The following is a 23,390-nucleotide window of genomic DNA, read 5'->3' as shown; positions in this document are numbered from 1 at the left end:
TTTAAAACCAGGTGTGTTCATGGTGAGAGGACCTTTTGCAGAGTACTGCTCTGCCAAGGGATGTTTGTAACTTGCTTTTATTTTTTGTAGGAATGCTTCTCATCGTTCTTTAAAGCCTTTCAGTGCACAAGGTATGGCCAGCCTTGTCACAGTGCCAAACCTGAAACCTTTCTTCATTTAGCATAGGGGTGAATGGACATTATCACTCCTTCATACAGTTAGTATAGTGGTGAATGGACATATCACTCTTTCATACAGTCAGCATAGTGGTGAATGGACATATCACTCTTTCATACAGTCAGCATAGTGGTGAATGGACAGACCACTCCTTCATACAGTCAGCATAGTGGTGAATGGATAGTGGATACTACAGTTAGCATAGTGGTGAATGGACAGACCTACTACAGTTAGCATAGTGGTGAATGGACAGACCTACTACAGTTAGCATAGTGGTGAATGGACAGACCTACTACAGTTAGCGGCATCATCCCTATGTTCCCCGGGTCCTATGTTCCCCGGGTTCTATGTTCCCCGCTTAGATTGATTAAAGATTGAAAATTTTATAAATTTTTATTATTTTATTAATTATTAATGTCCGCCTTGTTTCGAACGGTTAAGCTTAGGCCCTCTTTCGAACTGGTTAAGGTTAGAGTTTGGAATCAGGGCTGGTGGTCTAAAATTTTCAATCAATCAAAGCGGGGAACATAGAACCCGGGGAACATAGGACCCGGGGAACATAGACATGCTCCCCAGTTAGCATAGTGGTGAATGGATATACCTACTACAGTTAGCATAGTGGTGAATGGACAGACCTACTACAGTTAGCATATGTGAGAATTCGCCTGTTCCCTGGACTTTTATTCCCTGTCTCCTCACCTCACCAGCCCCCACCTTTGGACTTTCCCTGTCTACTCTCCTTCACCAGCCCCCACCCTTGCAATGATTTACTCTCCTCTACTCTTCACCAGCCCCCACCCTTGGACTACCTTTCGCAGCTGTCATAGTTTATGATTAGCGCCCCAGAGGGCTTTAAATACCTGGACCTCCCCTCCAGTCCTGGTCGGGTCGTTCTTGTTACTACAATCTACTGCCGCGTCTCCGGCGTGAGACGTCGTACCACCCCTGTACTTCACCACCTGTCGCCGTTTGCCTGGAGTGGGACGCCGTCTACGCTCTCTAACCCTCTACGGGAGGTTTTCCAGTGTTCCCACTCCAGACGTCAAGCCGGCGCGCATCGCTTCCTATTTCCACGGGAGGATGCGCCTCTTCGCCCCGGTCCCCTGGGACCCCTGTGTTCTGCGCTGCCCGTCGGCAGCATCCGAGGGGGATCTCCGTGCCAGGCCTGGAGTGGTGTTCCCACTCCAGACGTCAAGCCGGCGCGCATCGCTTCCTAATTCCACGGGAGGATGCGTCTCTTCGCCCCGGTCCCCTGGGACCCCTGTGTTCTGCGCTGCCCGTCTGCAGCATCCGAGGGGGATCTCCGTGCCAGGCCTGGAGTGGTGTTCCCACTCCAGACGTCAAGCCGGCGCGCTCCCACTCCAGACGTCAAGCCGGCGCGCTCCCACTCCAGACGTCAAGCCGGCGCGCATCGCTTCCTAGTTCCACGGGAGGATGCGTCTCTTCGCCCCGGTCCCCTGGGACCCCGGTGTTCTGCGCTGCCCGTCTGCAGCATCCGAGGAAGATCTCCGTGCCAGGCCTCCGCCGTCGGAACCCTCTCATACCTGTCTTGTGTTGTGCGATTGGGGTCGGTTACAAACCATAACAGCATAGTGGTGAATGGACAGACCTACTACAGTTAGCATAGTGATGAATGGACAGACCTACTACAGTTAGCGGCATCATCCCTATGTTCCCCGGGTCCTATGTTCCCCGGGTTCTATGTTCCCCGCTTAGATTGATTAAAGATTGAAAATTTTATAAATGTTTATTATTCTATTAATTATTAATGTCCGCCTTGTTTCGAACGGTTAAGCTTAGGCCCTCTTTCGAACTGGTTAAGGTTAGAGTTTGGAATCAGGGCTGGTGGTCTAAAATTTTCAATCAATCAAAGCGGGGAACATAGAACCCGGGGAACATAGGACCCGGGGAACATAGACATGCTCCCCAGTTAGCATAGTGGTGAATGGATATACCTACTACAGTTAGCATAGTGGTGAATGGACAGACCTACTACAGTTAGCATATGTGAGAATTCGCCTGTTCCCTGGACCTTTATTCCCTGTCTCCTCACCTCACCAGCCCCCACCTTTGGACTTTCCCTGTCTACTCTCCTTCACCAGCCCCCACCCTTGCAATGATTTACTCTCCTCTACTCTTCACCAGCCCCCACCCTTGGACTACCTTTCGCAGCTGTCATAGTTTATGATTAGCGCCCCAGAGGGCTTTAAATACCTGGACCTCCCCTCCAGTCCTGGTCGGGTCGTTCTTGTTACTACAATCTACTGCCGCGTCTCCGGCGTGAGACGTCGTACCACCCCTGTACTTCACCACCTGTCGCCGTTTGCCTGGAGTGGGATGCCGTCTACGCTCTCTAACCCTCTACGGGAGGTTTTCCAGTGTTCCCACTCCAGACGTCAAGCCGGCGCGCATCGCTTCCTATTTCCACGGGAGGATGCGCCTCTTCGCCCCGGTCCCCTAGGACCCCTGTGTTCTGCGCTGCCCGTCGGCAGCATCCGAGGGGGATCTCCGTGCCAGGCCTGGAGTGGTGTTCCCACTCCAGACGTCAAGCCGGCGCGCATCGCTTCCTAATTCCACGGGAGGATGCGTCTCTTCGCCCCGGTCCCCTGGGACCCCTGTGTTCTGCGCTGCCCGTCTGCAGCATCCGAGGGGGATCTCCGTGCCAGGCCTGGAGTGGTGTTCCCACTCCAGACGTCAAGCCGGCGCGCTCCCACTCCAGACGTCAAGCCGGCGCGCTCCCACTCCAGACGTCAAGCCGGCGCGCATCGCTTCCTAGTTCCACGGGAGGATGCGTCTCTTCGCCCCGGTCCCCTGGGACCCCGGTGTTCTGCGCTGCCCGTCTGCAGCATCCGAGGAAGATCTCCGTGCCAGGCCTCCGCCGTCGGAACCCTCTCATACCTGTCTTGTGTTGTGCGATTGGGGTCGGTTACAAACCATAACAGCATAGTGGTGAATGGACAGACCTATTACAGTTAGCATAGTGGTGAATGGATATACCTACTACAGTTAGCATAGTGGTGAATGGATATACCTCATATTTTCCCATAACTCCAGCATCATTAACACCATGGTAACTCCCCTACATGTATCTGACCATTCCTTCATATCCTTCTCACTAACTCTCATGCTTAACCGAAAGGTCTTCACCACAACTCAAACCGTCTCACTCAGACGCAACCTGCCCTCCCTATCCCCCTCCACCCTCTCTTCTGACATACTATCCGCTCTACCTTTGAGTGACACCTTCTCTGCTCTCTCCACAGAGATGGCAACCTCCACCCTCCTCTCAGCCCTTGCAACCTCCTTCGACAAGCTCTGTCCCCTCGTTGAGAAACCTGCCCGCCGTTCCCCACCCAGTACATGGCTGACAGATCCAGTGAGAGAACAAAGACTGGTCCTGAGAGCGGCTGAGAGGAAGTATAGAAAGTCGTGCCTGCTGACATCGACACATATCACAACCTCTTGTTAACATTCTCCAAAACCATTACTAATGGCAAAGCTTCTTTCTTTCACCATAGGATCGAGGCCTCTGCCAAGAATCTTCGCAAACTGCATGCTACCATGTCCTCCCTCCTCACTCCCCTCCCACCCCCTCCTCCCTCATCTTTCTCTGCCGAAGACTTCGCGATCTTCTTTGAGGAAAAAGTGGAGAACATCCGCAGCTCCTTCTCCCAACCCCCACCCATTCCAAATGCTGAATCGAGAACCTCATCCTTCACTCTGTCATCTTTCTCTCCCATTACAGAAGCCGAGACCCTGACACTGGTAATGTCGAACCGTCCGACTACATTCCAGCTGGACCAGCTACCCTCCCCACTCCGCCAGACTATAGCACCGGACATCCTCCCATTCCTAACTGCAACCATCAACTCCTCACTCAACTCGGGGGTGGTCCCCACCTCCCTAAAACAAGCCAGAGTCATGCCACTCATAAAAAAACCAACCCTGAACCCCACCGTCATAGGCAACTACTGTCCTGTCTCTCTTCTCTCCTTCCTTTCTAAAACACTTGAACGTGCTGTATCCAACCAATGTACTGCTTATCTCTTACAGAACGACCTCCTAGACCCTAATCAGTCTGGCTTTCGGACTGGCCACTCCACAGAAACGGCCCTCATTGCGGTCACAGAGGCACTTCACTTAGCAAAAGTGAAAGGCCTCTCCTCTGTCCTGATTCTCCTAGATCTATCTGCAGCCTTCGACACAGTCAAACATCAGATCCTCCTCGCGGCGTGGCTGGCTCTGCGCTGACATGGCTGACATCATACCTCAATGACCGCTCCTACCAAGTGTCATGGAGAGGGACCCTGTCGGCCACCCACCCCCCCACCCCCCCCCCCACCCGTCTCTTCTCGATGACGTGCAGGTCTACCTCCCCTTAAAACCCACCCAAGGGATAACATCAATAAAACCACTACTTGACTACCTGGCAGAAATCAAGTGCTGGATGTCTGAAAACTCCCTGACATTAAACGAAGGGAAAACCGAGGTCATTGTTTTTAATAGTGCCCCCCCGGCCCCCCTCATTGACGCACTTGGTCCCCTGGGTCCAAACCTCTCCACCTCTGTCAGGAACCTCGGGGTCATCTTCGACAGCAATTTTAAATTAGACAAACAGGTCAGCGCCATAGTCAAAAACAGTTTTTACCACCTCAGACTCCTGGCGAAGACAAAGGCATACCTCTCCCAAAGTAACCTAGAGACGGTGATACATGCCTTTGTCACCACTCGCCTCGACTACTGCATTGCCCTCTACACAGGCATCGACAAATCCCTGCTTCAGCCCAGTTTTGGCCTCGCTCCACTGGGTGGTCTGTTCGTTTTAGAATAGATTTTAAACTCGCCCAAAATGTTTTTAAATCACTAAATGGCACGGCTCCTCCCTATCTATCCGAGCTCTTGCACCGCCACACCCCCCACCAATCCCTCAGATCAGCTGACCAGCTGCTATTGGTGGTGCCTAGAACTAGGCTCAAGACTAGGGGAGACAGAGCCTCCTCCACCGCAGCGCCTAGATCGTGGAACAGCCTCCCCCTCAGCGTACGGGCCGCCCAGACCGTGCAGGCTTTTAAATCACTTTTAAAAACCTACCTGTTCTCCTTGGCCTTCCCCCCCACTTAATCACCACTAGACCCCTGGCCCTTCTATCCTCTTTGTTTTACTGTGTCCTACCTGTTTTTATTACTTTCATTGCTTTACTGTGTTTTAATCTTATATCTTGCATCATATTATTTAGTTTTTATCAACCTGCCTGTGAAGCACTTTGGTGCCAGCTACCGCTGCCTGGAAATGTGCTATACAAATAAAATTTACTTGACTTGACTTGACTCCCTCTACACTAAATCAACAGTCATCTCCCGCCTCGACTACTGCAACGCACTGCTCGCTGGCCTCCCAGCCACTGCCACTAATCCTCTTCAACTCATTCAGAACGCAGCGGCCCGCCTGATCTCAAACCTACCGAAGTCGGCCCATGTCACCCCACTTCTTAGGGACCTGCACTGGCTCCCCATTGCTGCACGAATCCGCTTCAAGGCCCTCGACCTAGCATACCGTGCGGCAAAGGGAACCGCTCCCGCCTACCTCCAGTCAATGGTCTCTAACTACACACCCTCAAGACCCCTACGCTCTGCATCTTCTGGCCACCTCAGACCTACTCCTATCCAAGCTCCGGGAGGGTCATCAAAGAGAAGTCGCCTATTCTCAGTCCTTGCCCCACAATGGTGGAATGAACTACCCACCACAGTTAGGACAGCCGAAACCCGTCCAATCTTTCGCAGTCGACTAAAGACGCACTTCTTCAACCATTTTTATCTGAATTAAAAAGAAAAAAGAAAAGAAATATCTAACCCTAACTAACCTTACTGTCATGCACATGTCCTAATAAACTAACCTACACTGTAGCACTCAACACTTTGATGAACATTGTTACTCAGCTGATAGAGTTGTGCCCTTCCTGATGACTTGTCGTACAGAACTTGTAAGTCGCTTTGGATAAAAGCGTCAGCGGTTCCCAAAGTCGGGGTCGCGACCCAAAGGTGGGCCGCGAGCAGCCACGGGAGGGCCACGAGATTATTTAAAAAAAGAAAAGAAAAAAAAGAAAAAATCTAATTTTTTAATTTTTAATTTTTTTGTCAGGCCACTGAACTTAGAAGCAGGCCAGGACAGTGTTTCTAGTTGTATTCTAAAATTATATTCTATTGTATTCTAAAATGTGACTATATGGTTTTATATTAACTTAATAAATAAACAAAAACGAAAAATCTACTTATTTCAACGAACATTTCAAACTAAATAACAGATTATGCACATAAAACGCTGAAAACAACCGAAGCAACAATAGTATTTTAATGAGGCTATTATTATTATCATTATTATTTTGCAACAAGTTAGCCCTCTCATAAATAGCACATATAAATGAATAACTAACTTGAACTAACTTAATAGGATTGAAGTGATATTTGGCTTAAAAAATCGGTCACCTGGCAATAATAAAAAAAAAAGAAAAAAAGCCTGACGATGTGCATTGGGCCGCGGCTCTCTGACGCCTTATTTTCTGGGTCCCGGCCTGAAAAGTTTGGGAACCCCTGAGCTAAATGACTAAATGTAAATGTACCTACTACAGTTAGCATAGTGGTGAATGGACAGACCTACTACAGTCAGTTAGCATAGTGGTGAATGGACAGACCTACTACAGTCAGTTAGCATAGTGGTGAATGGACAGACCTACTACAGTCAGTTAGCATAGTGGTGAATGGACAGACCTACTACAGTCAGTTAGCATAGTGGTGAATGGACAGACCTACTACAGTCAGTTAGCATAGTGGTGAATGGACAGACCTACTACAGTCAGTTAGCATAGTGGTGAATGGACAGACCTACTACAGTCAGTTAGCATAGTGGTGAATGGACAGACCTACCCCTTCATCAGGTTATTCATCTGGGTGATGGAGGCACCAGCATTTTGTTGTGTTATGTAGCTAATGTTTCAGGGCTTGACATTAAGGCTTGTCCGATTGTCCGGGACAAGTAACAAAAATGGTCAGACAAGCATAATACAATTTAATTTGTCCGACCGGACAAGTAAAAAAAAATATATATAGTCCCCAAACGAATAGTAACGTTATTCCATCTGATCAGAAAGTGCCTGTCTCACAGTGTCACACTGGAAACTCTCAATCTCTGTATGTCAATATTACTTGTCCCGGACAAACGATGAGTGTCTTCTGAGTGCTCGTTTAGTAGGTGACCAGTGGCACGAGACCCGCGAAAATATCAGAATGTTTAATAAAAGTTCCCTGGCCATTCTCTCAGTCAAGGGAGCACTCGGAAACATGCTGCGATATTTGAAGAGGATGGAGAACAGACACAGACTGACCAACAGGGAACTGCATCCAACCCTAGTACAACCCTCGAGTCTAAGGTAAGGACACATTAAAATCACAGAGGTCATGTAATGTTAGTCTATTGAAATGGAACTGTATACAGTAGTCAGCTGCTAGTTAGCGTTCTAGCTTAATAGCTCGCTGGTTGCTAGCTAACGTTAGCCCTGTATGTGAAAAGACTTTACACAGCAGTAATAGCTAACAGTTGAGCAGTTGATTTGATTGAGTGTGTATCGTTCGCTCAAAGCAGTCTGCCCCATGTTAGCTAGGGACCTGTTATATTGACAAGGCTTGACAACAGAGGTTAAAATTTAACTTCACATTTATTGGCTGTTCGTTTACATGTCGTTAATGCATCGGAGTCCAGCGTACAACTGTGTTTGTCTTGACTTCGGGACCTAGTGTGACGCACTTGTGATCACTCAAATACGGCATCCAAGAGGCTCAAACGCAAACCCAATACATCACAGTGTCTGTTGTATAACTACGCTGCCACCGAAAATGCCCGTTTGGATTTTTGAAAAGGAGTGGGAAGAAGCATACCCTTATTTAATCCCACCCCTATTTACTCATCAGAACATAGGCTACTATATTATATTTACTAATTCATACATTACTAGACTTATATTGAAAAAATGAATGTAGTTAACATTAACAATACATTCTTTAATAATACCGTATTAATATTTGCCAAAACTGTATGTTACCCTGTATAGTTCCAATTTCTTTTTTTTATACATACAACGATATACCTACATAATATGCACATATATACATTAATATATATACATACATACACATACATGCTGCCAGTTATCAAACCCCTTCTTCGTCACTGTACCTCTGGAAAACCATTTGACTGTATTTTATTTTAAACTGTTTTTTTTTTTTTTTTTTTTTAACATAACATCAAATTAGACACACAAACATTAACAGTAAACATCCAATGAAATCACCATTTGAATCATTATAAATGTAGTTTACGAGATATATACCTAATACTTGCTATCTAATACAATACATACATATGCTCTTGCTCGCTCACCCCCCCCGGACCCCCACTTGGATAATCCATCCATTTTCATTCGTTTCTAACCAGGCACTACAATTCATATGCTAGCTTTTATTCTCTCCACCACTTCTAACCAGATTGCTATTTTAAACTGTTTTATGTTTTAACATTGCTTTAACTCCACAATCAGACCATTCCATAATTTTACTCCGCAAATTGAAATACAAAGACTCTTCATGGTCGTTCGAAAACTGTATCTTTTGAAATTAAATGTTAAATTGTACCCCCCATCTTGCACGTTGAACAATCATTGAATATTTCCTGGGAGTTTATTATTTTTTGCTTTGTACATTATTTGTGCGGTTTGATACATTACAATATCAGTACATTTTAATCATTTTGACTGTAAGAAAATATATATAATATATATATATGAATGAATGAATCGTTTATTTTCGGTCTTTGTTTACAATCCACCTGTCTGTACTGTCTGCACCAGGCAGACTACAATGTATAATGAATCATGCTAATTAGGGTACCTGCTGTATACTGCACCTGCGTATACTGTATACTTTACTTACTCATAGTATATATTCAAAAGTGTTATTGACCATATTTATTGTAACATAATAATATAACTGATAGGGCATACATACCCTCATCTGCACCTTTGATTACACTGTTTACTTGCTCATATTCCTATATTCAGACTCAGAGTTAATTATATTGCCTACACTGTTTATTTTAACTTTTTCTACTGGACTATATATGCCTATATTTATGTCTTCTACTATTACCCTGCCCATACCTTCTACCATTTTCCCAGGGGGATCAATAAAATAATATCTTATCTTATTTTACATACAGTACCTGCACATAATCCTTTTACATATCTGTAGATACTATCTATATCTGTACATATCCCTTACCTACTCTTACTAGTTACGCTGCTGGCCAGTATGACTTACTCCATACCTGTATCACTGTACTACAACTCTGTACATACATCTGTTTAGCACTACACCCTGACCCAATGGTACTAATTTATATATTTTAGACTCAGTTTAATCACCTGTACATTGTATATTACTATTGCAGTTTACTGTTACATTTGCATTGTACTATACTCGCTGTATAATGACAATAAATATGAATCTAATCTAATCTAATCTAGTGTGCTTCTCCATGCATCTCACATAGGCTTCAATAGAACTGACAACAATGTAGAGCATTAGAACGCCGGCGTTATGATGTAATGACCCGTCCTTCTTCTTTTGTTTCCTTGATTGAACCTTGATTGAACCCCAGGATGTTGCAATGACTTGCAGTTAGGAAAGCATGGAATATGTGTCATATGGGAGCGACGGATGACAAACACAATGGCAGACGTCCATTATTGTGACAAATCCTTAGATTTTTCAGAACCTAGAACAATATATTCATGGGTCCAGTTTTCACAATGTACAGGCAATAGTCTGGACTGGTGATGTAATTTATAGATTCTGCAGCCTCATACCTTAAATCCCTGGACTCTGTCTATCACTCTGCCCTCAAGATTCATCACTAATGATAGATACGACTCACTGTGTCCTTTATGAGAAGGTTGGTTGGTCCTCTCTGACGGAGAGGCGCAACAAACACACATTTTGAAGGCCCTTATTGGTAAGCTACCTCCTTATACTACATCATTATTGGTAAGCTACCTCCTTATACTACATCATTATTGGTAAGCTACCTCCTTATACTACATCATTATTGGTAAGCTACCTCCTTATACTACATCATTATTGGTAAGCTACCTCTTTATACTACATCATTATTGGAATGGAATTTTGGTACCTATGGAACCCGTTCTAGTTACTGGCTGGTTCCCCAGAGTTTGCTCTGAACAGGGTAAATCTGCATTTCACTATGATGCCCCTCTAGCTCATGGAATGAACTCCAACCGTCCTTAAAGCTTGATATTCTCCTCTGTTGCAGAGTTTAAAACCTTGATCTCCAACAGATTGCCCACGGAGTCTCTCTGGATTGTCCAGAGATCTAGGTTTATCAATCTGCGTATGCGGAGTTCGGGAGTAGGTGCGGAAACGTGACTATAGCTCGGCCGAGAAGGTGCTGATCGACTTGGGATTGGTCTCTCCGTGTTCAGGAGACTCAGGCGTTTACAAGTCTATTGGATCATGTCTCCCTCACCCCCACAGCCGTAGCTACAACCACTTAATGTCAAGACTCTCATCCACATTCATACATTTTCTCCCCCCGCTCATTCTCCCATGATTTCAGAATACTGGAAGTGTTGCGGTGGTCTATACTGTATATATTGATCAATAATATCATACTGGTAAAAGGCAAATGCTATCCATATGGAATTCACATATCCAACTCTTGTCATATCTTCACTCGCTCTTTGAGATAACCTCAACGGATGACTTTGATATAGTCACCTTGTTTAACCCATTTACGCTTAGTCAGGCCTCCAGTGACGTTCAATAGAGAACCTTCAGTAAAAATCCATCAGTGTATTACAGTATTTGTCGAAGTTGAAGTTTGCATAACCTTGAATAGCCATTGTTTGTATATTGTACAGTCTTTGTATATTGTATGGTTTCGACGGAGTCACAGCCTGATTGATTGATAGACAAGGGGAACTTATGCCTCGTCTCCACTAGCCGGGGTTTAGCTGTGCTGTGTCTCCATTGTCTTTAGAAAACTGGCCAGATCTGGTGAAAGCCGGCTGGAACTGTTTTACCATCATGGCTTAGCTTGTGTTGGTGTGAATTTTGAAAGGTTGCCTAGCAACCAGAGAGTTGACCAGAAACCCAATCATACCATACCAAACCTGGCCATGGCCAGCCCCAGCCAGGATGAACATAGCTAATGGAGACAAGGCATTATTCTCTCTCTCTCTCTCTCTTACACACACACACACACATACACACACACACACACACACACACACACACACACACACACACACACACACACACACACACACACACACACACACACACACACACACACACACACACACACACACACACACACACGCACACACGTTTCTATTAATTTAAATGTTGGTTTACATCATTAGCGTATTAAATATTTAAAAAAAAATTATTACAAAGAAACTTGTGTCAAGGGGAGCTTGGTGAGATGAAAGATGGATAATCTACACTACTGCATCGTCATTAGTGAAACATATTTCAATTAATTTCAAACCTTTATTTAAACTCGAAAGGCAACTGAGGTTTCCCTCAGTTACAGTCGCGTTGAGTGTACATACAGAAATAAGCTAAGAAAAGGCATATCAAATCACACAACATATGAAATCATAACAATAAGACAACAAGGCGAGACAGAAGTAAGGATAACAATCAATTAAAAAACTTACAACTTGACTGATAAAGGTTGGAGATCAAGGTTTTAAACTCTGCAACAGAGGGGGGAATCTCAAGCTTTAACACTTTCAGTGCCGGCCGTGTTTTCCTTTTTACCCCGTTGAATGCCACCATCCACGGCCAATGTTAACGTTAATAACGCCTAATCTATGTTTAAAATTATGGCTATGTGTCTAATCTGCCCGTCGCTTATCAAAGACTCATTTTACAGTCAACATTGGCAAGGCAGATTGTATTTTTATCGCTTAATTTCTGTTTGATAGCATTTTGAAAATCACCCGTTTTCCGGGGAAAAACAACCCATGCCTATGATAATCGCCTTTTACTGGAATATTCCAGAACGTTGTCATTTGTCGGCCTATTTATGAATCATTTTCAAATAAACGCTAGATGATCGATAGTATGTGTGCGCACACACGCTCGTGCCGTGTGCTGATAATCGCTGCTCTTATTTCCTCATGGCTTTTACAGTCAAAACAGCCATATCACATATCACATAAACTCTTATATATCCGTGAAAACGAGTCTGATTATCCTAACACTGATAACATAGATTCCTTACCTGAGGTCAGATGGTATCCAAATGGTTTATTCCAATTTCCGATCACAATTCGAAAAAATCGATAAATGTATTGATCCATCGTGTGTACAGTATAACACATGATCCGCGCGGCTCAGAGGCTCCAGAATGAACTCTGGTAGACCCCGGCAGCATCAGTGAGAAGTAAAATGTGGAGTCAGAAATCCGTTCTCCCATTCACTTTCATTGAGTCCATTCCAAAAGGGTGATTTACCATCTGGGAGACGATAGGGGGCGCTTTTTTCACATCTGAGCGCCGGCGGTCCCTGGATCTCCAACGGTAGGCTCGCGTGATGCAATATGATTTCAGATCGCTAATAAAAAAAATAAAAATAAATACCCAAGAATACTCGTGACCGTGGCATTCAACGGTCGGGGCGTAAACCCGAGAAAAGCCGTGAGTGGCACTCAAAGTGTTAAGGACTTTTGGAGTTCATTCCATGAGCTAGAGGCATCATAGCAAAATGCAAATTTGCCCTGTTCAGAGTAAACTCAGGGGACCTTAGGACCAGCCAGTCACTAGAACGGGTTCCATAGGTACCAAAATTCCATTCCAATAATGATGTAGTTATTGTAGTATACAGTGTTTCCCATTAATTACCTAGACTGTGGCGGCCCGCTAATTTGTCCCGCCACAGTTTTATAATGAACCGACATTTTTCTTTTTCTGTCATCAAATTTGCCACTTGAGTCTGACTCAAGTCCAAGTCGTGTGATTCAAGTCATAATGACTTTGTATAATAAACCAATCAAAGTCTACATGTAACTGACGGACATGGGCATCGTTGCCATAACTGAAGCCTCTCGGTCCAGTCTGTCTCGAGACTCAGGCTGAACCCTATGGGTTTCATGGAGAAACAGCCGACAGATTGTGTTCGTATATACAAATTTTCCACGCCGATTCGTGACTCCCTGTGAGGTGACGCAGATAAGGGCAGGACGGTAGACAAAGACATGTAGTATATAAATATTCTGGCGCTGATTAGATTAGGCAGACGTATAGCAAGGCCATCGTACACCGTAGCTCATATATCATACATGTGTCAAATCAGTTCCTGCTGATACCACGTGTGCTCAGGACAGGTGCTTGTCACGTTCAGACGGCCGCCCTGCTCTCACGGCGGGCAGAAACGGACACAAGTAAACGGTAAATGGTGCATTTATATATATTACAATTTGTTCCTCACATTCACACACCGACGGCAAAGGCAACCATGCAAGGTGCCAACCTGCTCATCGGGAGCAGTTAGGGGTTTATTCAAGGCGTCTGAGGTCCTCTCTCTCTTCTCCTCTGGTTGACAGGCCTGCTGCAATACAGCTCTCTGACCTTGATTAGTGAATTAGACCCAGGTGTGTCCAAGCCCACATGCCAATTTGGATGTTAAGTCCAGTTTCCAGGGCCAAGCTTCCTGCGTTGGCTGAGGCTCTGGTCTTTTCAACACGCCTCAGTGTCCCTTGTTGTTTTAATAGATCAGAGTCATAAAAAACTGTTTGGGATATGAGCTCCTAGTATCTCCTGCTGTCTGAAGAGATACGAGCTCCTAGTATCTCCTGCTGTCTGAAGAGATATGAGCTCCTAGTATCTCCTGCTGTCTGAAGAGGTATGAGCTCCTAGTATCTCCTGCTGTCTGAAGAGATATGAGCTCCTAGTATCTCCTGCTGTCTGAAGAGGTATGAGCTCCTAGTATCTCCTGCTGTCTGAAGAGGTATGAGCTCCTAGTATCTCCTGCTGTCTGAAGAGATATGAGCTCCTAGTATCTCCTGCTGTCTGAAGAGATATGAGCTCCTAGTGTCTCCTGCTGTCTGAAGAGATATGAGCTCCTAGTATCTCCTGCTGTCTGAAGAGGTATGAGCTCCTAGTATCTCCTGCTGTCTGAAGAGATATGAGCTCCTAGTATCTCCTGCTGTCTGAAGAGGTATGAGCTCCTAGTATCTCCTGCTGTCTGAAGAGATATGAGCTCAAGTTTCAAGTTTCTTTAATAGTTGTCATACAGAAGTACAGAATACTTTCATACAAAATGCTTCTTACTGTTACGCTCCAGAGACTGTGCTAGACAAGACTTCTATCAGCATGTGACTTGCAACACCAGAGGCGGTAACATCCTAGATCACTGTTACACGCAATTTAAAGGTGGCTACAAGGCTCATTCTGATAGTGGCTTTGGTAAATCAGATCACGCGTCAATTTTTCTTTCACCAAAGTACAAACAGAGAATTAAAAGTACTCCCGTAGTCTCGCGAGAGGTGCAGAAATGGGATCTGACGTCAGAAGAGACGATCCGGTCAGTGTTTCACCACACAGACTGGATTGTGTTCCGCGACACAGATAACATAAATGCCTACACGGAGACAGTGCTGGACTATGTTTGTACTAGGGTGAAAGAAACAATCCCCACTACCAAAATGAAAGTTTACCCAAATCAAAAACCCTGGGTAGACAAATCCGTCCGTGAAGCTCTGAGAGAGCGCACCAAAGCATACAATGACGGCCTAGTGGCAGGCAACATGAATGACCACAAGGTGGCGCGACACAACGTAAGGAGGACAGTGTCAGAGGCCAAACGGCGCTACAGGGATAAAATTGAACTCCAGTTTGAACAAGCTGACTCTAGAGCTATGTGGCAGGGGCTCAAAACGATGACAGACTACAAAGGCGCCTCCCTCAAACTGAACAGTGACATCTCCTTAGCAAACGACCTCAATACCTTCTATGCGAGGTTTGATGCTGGTAATAACAACACCAGCTCACAAGCCTCGGCAATGGGGGGGGGGGGGGTCGGCTGCTGATGGAGGCGCAGTGTTCAGGGTAACAGAGCATGAGGTGAGGCGGACCTTTAAAAAAGTGAATATCAGGAAGGCAGCAGGTCCGGACGGCATCCCCGGCCGCGTCCTAAAAGTCTGTGCCGACCAACTGGCCCCAGTATTCACTGACATATTTAACCTGTCCTTAGAACAGGCTGTCATCCCCACCTGCCTGAAGAAGTCCACTATTATCCCTGTACCCAAAAAATCCAAGCCTGCTTGCCTCAACGACTACCGCCCTGTAGCTCTCACCTCCATAGCCATGAAGTGCTTTGAGAAGCTAGTAAAGGGCTACATCTGCTCCTCCCTCCCCATCAACATGGACCCCCTGCAATTTGCATACCGCCCCAACAGGTCCACGGAGGACGCCATATCCCATGTGCTGCACACAGCAGCATCACACCTGGACAAGAGGCAGGGGAACTATGTGAGAATGCTATTCATCGACTACAGCTCGGCATTCAATACCATAGTCCCCTCCATACTCATAGCCAAGCTCAGGGACCTGGGCTTGGGCTATGACCTCTGCCAGTGGGTCTTGGACTTCCTGACTGGCAGACCCCAGGTGGTGAGAGCAGGCAACTGCACCTCCTCATCCATCACCCTCAACATAGGGGCCCCCCAGGGCTGTGTTCTGAGTCCCCTCCTCTACTCCCTGTACACACACGACTGTGTGGCTCAGCGGAGTAGCAATACAATCGTCAAATTTGCTGACGACACAGTGGTGGTGGGCCTGATCTCTGCCAACGACGAGAGGGCCTACCTGGAAGAGGTCAAGGTCCTGGCGGGATGGTGCCAGGAAAACAGCCTCTCCCTGAACGTCAGCAAAACAAAGGAGATGATTGTGGACTTCAGGAGGTCGGGGGTCAAGGACTACAGCCCCCTCAGCATCGACGGGGCACCGGTTGAGAGAGTCAACAGCTTCAAGTACCTCGGAGCCTACATATCCGAGGACTTGACATGGACCACACACATTAACAGTGTGGTGAAGAAGGCACGACAACGCCTCTACTTCCTCAGGCGCCTAAGGAAGTTCCAAGTCAGCCAGAAGATCCTTAAGAACTTCTACTCATGTACAATAGAGAGCATCTTGACCGGCAACATCACCTCCTGGTTTGGGAATAGCACTGCAAAAGACCGAAGCAGACTACAAAGAGTGACACGTGCAGCCGAACGCACAATTGGAGGGGGGCTCCCCACCCTCCAGAACATTTACTACAAGCGTTGCAAGGGCAAGGCTAAGAGAATCATTAAAGACTCCAGTCACCCGAACAACTGCCTCTTTGAACTGCTGCGGTCAGGCAAGCGATACCGGAGTCTCAAGGCGAGCACAGAAAGACTCAGAAGTAGCTTCTATCCCCAGGCCATCAGGCTGCTAAACGAACAATGAATGAACACTACACAACAACAACCACCAAACGCACATAGCACACACATCCACACGCACACACTCACTTTAAACAAACACACTGTAGCACCCACTCCACACACTTTATAGCACACACCCACTTTAAACAAACACACTGTAGCACCCACTCCCCACACTTTATATTTATGGATGAAGGATTGCACTACAACTCGTACACCTTACTGTAAATTGTACCTAAAATTGTACCTCATCCCATTTCTGCTTTGCACTAGATAGTACTGTACATTAGTACACTGCATAGTATTGTGTATTGTATATTATATGGTAACTCAGAACATTTTACATATGTCTATACCGAACACTGTGACCTCATTTTCTTCTTCTAAATTCATGCTATATTATGTTATTATGTTATTTGATACTATCTTGTCTAGCACAGTCTCTGGAGCGTAACAGTAAGAAGCATTTTGTATGAAAGTATTCTGTACTTCTGTATGACAACTATTAAAGAACTTGAACTTGAAGATAGTATCAAATAACATAGTATAGCATGTAATTTAGAAGTAGAAAATGAGGTCACAGTGTTCAGTATAGACATATGTACAATGTTCGATGCAGAATAGACGTAACTGAGTTACCATATAATATACAATACTATGCAGTGTACTAATGTACAGTACTATATAGTGCAAAGCAGAAATGGGATGAGGTACAATTTAGGTACAATTTACAGTAAGGTGTACGAGTTGTAGTGCAATCCTTCATCAATAAATATAAAGTGTGGGGAGTGGGTGCTACAGTGTGTTTGTTTAAAGTGGGTGTGTGCTATAAAGTGTGTGGAGTGGGTGCTACCAGGGCCGCCTCAGGGGGTGTGCGAGCAGTGCGGTCGCACAGGGCCTCGCGGTAAGGGGGGCCTCGCAAAATAGAAAAATAAAAAAAATAAAATTTTTTTTTTTTTTTTTTTTTTTATTGTTTTTTTTTTATTTATTTTTTTTTTTTTTGCGAGGCCCCCCTTCCCGCGAGGCCCTTTTTCATCACAGACCTAAAATCTAGTTTTGCTTATATGCTTATATATTTCACATTAGACACGTTTGTAGAATGTGTCTGACTTCCTGCCTCTGCGGCTCTGCAGACTGCAGTTTTCCGGTTTCTGCGGATTTGCTGCTCTACAGATTTTAGGATAGTGTTTCCGGGCTCTTCTCGGACACACGAGGTACAGGGATGATCTAATTCAGCGCTATTCAGAGGAGCGAGGCGAGTGGATGTCTTTTCAAAAGAAGGAGAAGAGAACTTGTGAGCAGATAAATCTGTTAGGCAGCAATACGCCGAAAGGTTTCCAGTCTGCCGGAAAGTACTCGAAGAAGAAGAAGAAGAAATTACACCGTGGGCCAAGAAAGTCTCCTTCCAACTTTACCATTGGCGCCGCGTTGATACTGCGTTATGGTGAGTCAACCTATGATTATATTCCCGCCGTGGACCTGACCTATCTCTCTTTCTCTCTCTCTGGAGCCAAACTGGTCGACTAGCTAATATAGTACTACTAGTAGCTAACGGTGTGTGCCTGGTGAGAGCACCTGGCTGTATGTAGCCGCATAGCTTGCAGAACGCAGAAGCAAGCTATGCGGCTACATACAGCCAGGTGCCTGATTGAGCTAACTGTTAGCCAGTTAGCTGTTTAGCGTCAGCTGGGAACGTTCGTTTGATGCTATCAGTTAGCCTTGAGAATAGCAGGCCCTGGCACTCTGACTACGACATCATCTTTGACAGAAGATGTAGTCGGGCCTGCACTATGACAAGGCTCTGGCCATAGCTTATTTGTCCCGACAGCGAGAGGCCTTTCGTCAACGTGGAGACCTGTGTTGCGGCCTTTCGCCCTGCGTTCCTTTTGTGCAGGTAAGATTAATGAAAATGTCATGACATTACCCCACTCTTCCTTCCTTCCCCTCCCGAATGTTTTGTTAATAACGATGTTTTTTTCCAGGCAAAACATATGCTACTTCACAACATTTGGAGATACGACATGTGCTGTGTGTGAATGGTCGTTTGTGTAGCTTGGGTAGCGTTGGGCCGTTGGCCAAAGCTGTGTGTGGCCTGGTGTCACAGTACCTGGCTAGCCTATTTAGCTGATGTCGGCCATTGGCTCCTTGCTGCTTTGGTTTCTCTGGTATAGACCCTCTTCTTGTTGGATTTAAGTGTTGATCTTTGTCCTTTTGGATCTCTCATACATGCTCTAGTCTCTCTCTAACACACACACACATGACAAACACACATGTTCTCTCTCTCTCTCTCTCTCTCTTTCTAACACACACAGTCTGCCTATGGCGGCCTTTCTCGATGGCTAGGCTGTGCTCAAGGATCTTCAGTCACAGTGCTCAGGTATTCTGCCACTGTGTACTCTCTGTTTAGGGCCAAATAGCATTTCAATTTCTTTCCAATGTGTCTCTCTCTCTCTCTCTCTCTCTCTCTCTCTCTCTCTCTCTCTCTCTCTCTCTCTCTCTCTTGGATTTAAGTGTTGATCTTTGTCCTTTTGAATCTCTCATACATGCTCTAGTCTCTCTCTAACACACACACACATGACAAACACACATGTTCTCTCTCTCTCTCTCTCTCTTTCTAACACACACAGTCTGCCTATGGCGGCCTTTCTCGATGGCTAGGCTGTGCTCAAGGATCTTCAGTCACAGTGCTCAGGTATTCTGCCACTGTGTACTCTCTGTTTAGGGCCAAATAGCATTTCAATTTCTTTCCAATGTGTCTCTCTCTCTCTCTCTGTACACTGTATATTGACTGTAGAACGGGAGCTCTCTCTCGCTCTCTCTTTTGCTATATGTTGACTGTATCATGCCCCGCCTCGGGCAGCGCTATTATTTAAGAATATGTTGACTGTAAAAAAAAAAAAAAAAAACATATATATTTTTTTTAACCTTTTGGGGGGGGGGGGGGGGGGGGGCTCGCGTTAAATCTCACACAGGGCCTCGCATTTCTCCCAGGCGGCCCTGGGTGCTACAGTGTGTTTGTTTAAAGTGAGTGTGTGCGTGTGGATGTGTGTGCTATGTGCGTTTGATGGTTGTTGTTGTGTAGTGTTCATTGTTCGTTTAGCAGCCTGATGGCCTGGGGATCCTAGTATATCCTAGTATCTCCTAGTATCTCCTGCTGTCTGAAGAGGTATGAGCTCCTAGTATCTCCTGCTGTCTGAAGAGGTATGAGCTCCTAGTGTCTCCTGCTGTCTGAAGAGATATGAGCTCCTAGTATCTCCTGCTGTCTGAAGAGATATGAGCTCCTAGTATCTCCTGCTGTCTGAAGAGGTATGAGCTCCTAGTATCTCCTGCTGTCTGAAGAGGTATGAGCTCCTAGTATCTCCTGCTGTCTGAAGAGATATGAGCTCCTAGTATCTCCTGCTGTCTGAAGAGGTATGAGCTCCTAGTATCTCCTGCTGTCTGAAGAGATACGAGCTCCTAGTATCTCCTGCTGTCTGAAGAGGTATGTGCTCCTAGTGTCTCCTGCTGTCTGAAGAGATACGAGCTCCTAGTATCTCCTGCTGTCTGAAGAGGTATGTGCTCCTAGTGTCTCCTGCTGTCTGAAGAGATATGAGCTCCTAGTATCTCCTGCTGTCTGAAGAGGTATGAGCTCCTAGTATCTCCTGCTGTCTGAAGAGATATGAGCTCCTAGTGTCTCCTGCTGTCTGAAGAGATATGAGCTCCTAGTATCTCCTGCTGTCTGAAGAGGTATGAGCTCCTAGTATCTCCTGCTGTCTGAAGAGGTATGAGCTCCTAGTATCTCCTGCTGTCTGAAGAGGTATGAGCTCCTAGTATCTCCTGCTGTCTGAAGAGATATGTGCTCCTAGTGTCTCCTGCTGTCTGAAGAGATATGAGCTCCTAGTATCTCCTGCTGTCTGAAGAGGTATGAGCTCCTAGTATCTCCTGCTGTCTGAAGAGGTATGTGCTCCTAGTGTCTCCTGCTGTCTGAAGAGATATGAGCTCCTAGTATCTCCTGCTGTCTGAAGAGGTATGAGCTCCTATTATCTCCTGCTGTCTGAAGAGGTATGAGCTCCTATTATCTCCTGCTGTCTGAAGAGGTATGAGCTCCTATTATCTCCTGCTGTCTGAAGAGGTATGAGCTCCTAGTATCTCCTGCTGTCTGAAGAGATATGAGCTCCTATTATCTCCTGCTGTCTGAAGAGGTATGAGCTCCTAGTGTCTCCTGCTGTCTGAAGAGGAGCGCTTGCCCCCGGACATGAATATACCGTATACGTCACGCGTGGTAGACTTAGGCCCTGTCCACACGAGCGTTTGGATTTAATATGACCGAAGTTTGAAAAAATAAGGTCAGACTTAACGGAATAGGCTGGAGAGTGAACAGGGAAGTATCAGTGAGTGGTTAATCACCTCTCCCAGCCGGAGGGGGAGTGTCCCCTGGCTCTCTGCTCCGCTGTGTGCCGTGAGCCCAGCGGTTTTGCCACATTTACAGTACAATGCAAATTCTCACGTTCTCATACAACTAAAGACTGTTGCTTTTGGGAGCGGCTGGGTGGGGGGGGGGGGGGGGGGGGCAGTGTGAGCCTCATACACGTTACTCCTCGCCAAATGAGAGTCAGCGCTGGCAGGTGAAAAGATGTGACATGTGGCTGCCTCCACATGTATCGGAGGGGACATGTGATGCAAGGCTTCTATCCTCCCTACAACCGGCCAGTGGGGGGCATATGCGAGCAACGATCAAGACAGGGGAGGGAGAATTGGCACGAGAGGTAAATTGGGATGGGGAGAAAAATCAGAGAAAAAAAAGAAGAAAAAGTGAAGAGCGAGTGTCGCTGATGGTTCCTGACCCAGTTTCTGGGCAGGTTATCCCATATTGAAAACACAGCGACTCCTGTGATGCCAGGCAGGAACTAACACCTAGATTACTGACCTGATGCCAGGCAAATAGAACGGACCACCAAAGGTCTTGAGAGCCCCTGGTTTGTGTGTAGATTCCCTGCATCGTCTCACTCATTTTAATGGGAATATGTGCCAAATATGATTTTAATTGAAATGTGCCCTAGTGAACTGTTTAAAGTATAGTTAAGTCATTCAGAGCTGTTCTTTGAAATCCTCCTAGTTCTGTCTGTCCTCGTGGGGATAAGGGGGCCCATGTTCTTTCCACAGGGCCCTCTAGTGGCGTAATCCAGCCATGACTGAAACACTTGAAGATAGTATGACAGTAAATACTCTGTCCAATCAACAGCGGAGTGTATTAGAAGGCTATGGTGAAGAGGTAAGTTTTTAGCCTTTTTTTGTTTTTTTTTTTATATATATATTAAGAGATCTAGCTTCCCTAATGTCCATAGTGTGTTCCATAACTTTGGTGCATAGTTTGCAAAGGCTGCATCCCCGATTTTCCTTAGACTGTGGCTTGGAACCTTCAATAGACCAGTAGTAGATGATCGCAATGTTCTAGGAGGCACATAGTTGACTAGAGAATTTGCAATGTAGCTTGGTCCTGTTCCATTTAGTGCTTTGTAAGGAGGAGGACCTTGAAATCAATTCTAAATGTTACCGGAAGCCAGTGTAGGTTAGCTAATACAGAACTGATGTGGTCTCTCCTCTTGGTTCTAGTTAGTAGCCTAGCTGCCGAGTTTTGAATGAGTTGGAGTCGTTCTGTGGTTTTTTTTGGGAGGCTAGTGAGGAGTGCATTACAATAGTCAAGTCGGCTTGAGATAAAGGCATGGATCAGTTTTTCAGCGTCTTTTTTATTTATAAATGGCCGTACCTTAGCTATGTTTCTAAGGTGGAAAATTATGTTTTTGTCACCTTGTTGATGTGTGATTTAAAGCTTAGGTCTGAGTCTATTATAACACCAAGACTTATAGCGCATAGTGCGCTTTCATCCAAAGCGCTTTACAATTCTGTTCCTCACATTCACCCATTTACCATTCTCCCTTTCATTGTTAAAGGAAAACTCCAACATTTTGGGAAATTCGCTTATTTAACATCTTCCCTGGAGTTAGACAAGAAGATACCTTTTTTGTCTCTCTGCATGCATTAGGCTTAGGGAACGCCTGCACCGTTAGCCTAGCTTAGCTTCATCACTGGAAGTGGGGCAGTCCTTTACCCGAGTTCCCTACAGTCACTCCAAATACAATCAAAATACAACTCCAAAACGTTCCTGTAAACATGTTGTGACCTGTGTATTTACCACGTGGAGAAATAAAAAATAATTGTATTCGACATTTCCGTTTTCTAAGCAGATATACTCAGAACAATTTTTTGCCGAACCACTGCTGTCTGGGCGCAGTGATTCCACGTCACCACTTTCTAACGTCGAGGTCAGTGTTTACATATTGTCATCATAGTGTCATTCAAAGCCAAGGATCTGAACCGATTGACGTTATTATGGCTACCATGACTGTGGTAAGTTTTCATTTATGTTTTTAGATGGAAGGCTGTATTCCATCTGTCTAACGTTAGCGAATATTGTGAGATTGATGAATAGGACATAACTTTGCTGGACTATCCGACCTACAGTAGTATAAATACCCACAGCTGTCCCTGCATCCCTTTTGATTCAATGCTACTTTCGCTTGCTGACTGGCATTACATTAGCCCCTTTCGTGACTGTGATGCACGACTACAGGGTTTGGGCGAGTGAATCAACACTTGTGGTATTATTATTACTCTTTTATTGTGTACTT

This window comes from Notolepis coatsorum (genome assembly GCF_963971535.1).
Source record: "Notolepis coatsorum genome assembly, chromosome: 8".
Classification (NCBI taxonomy): domain Eukaryota; kingdom Metazoa; phylum Chordata; class Actinopteri; order Aulopiformes; family Paralepididae; genus Notolepis; species Notolepis coatsorum.
Note: the sequence above shows the minus strand (reverse complement) of the source record.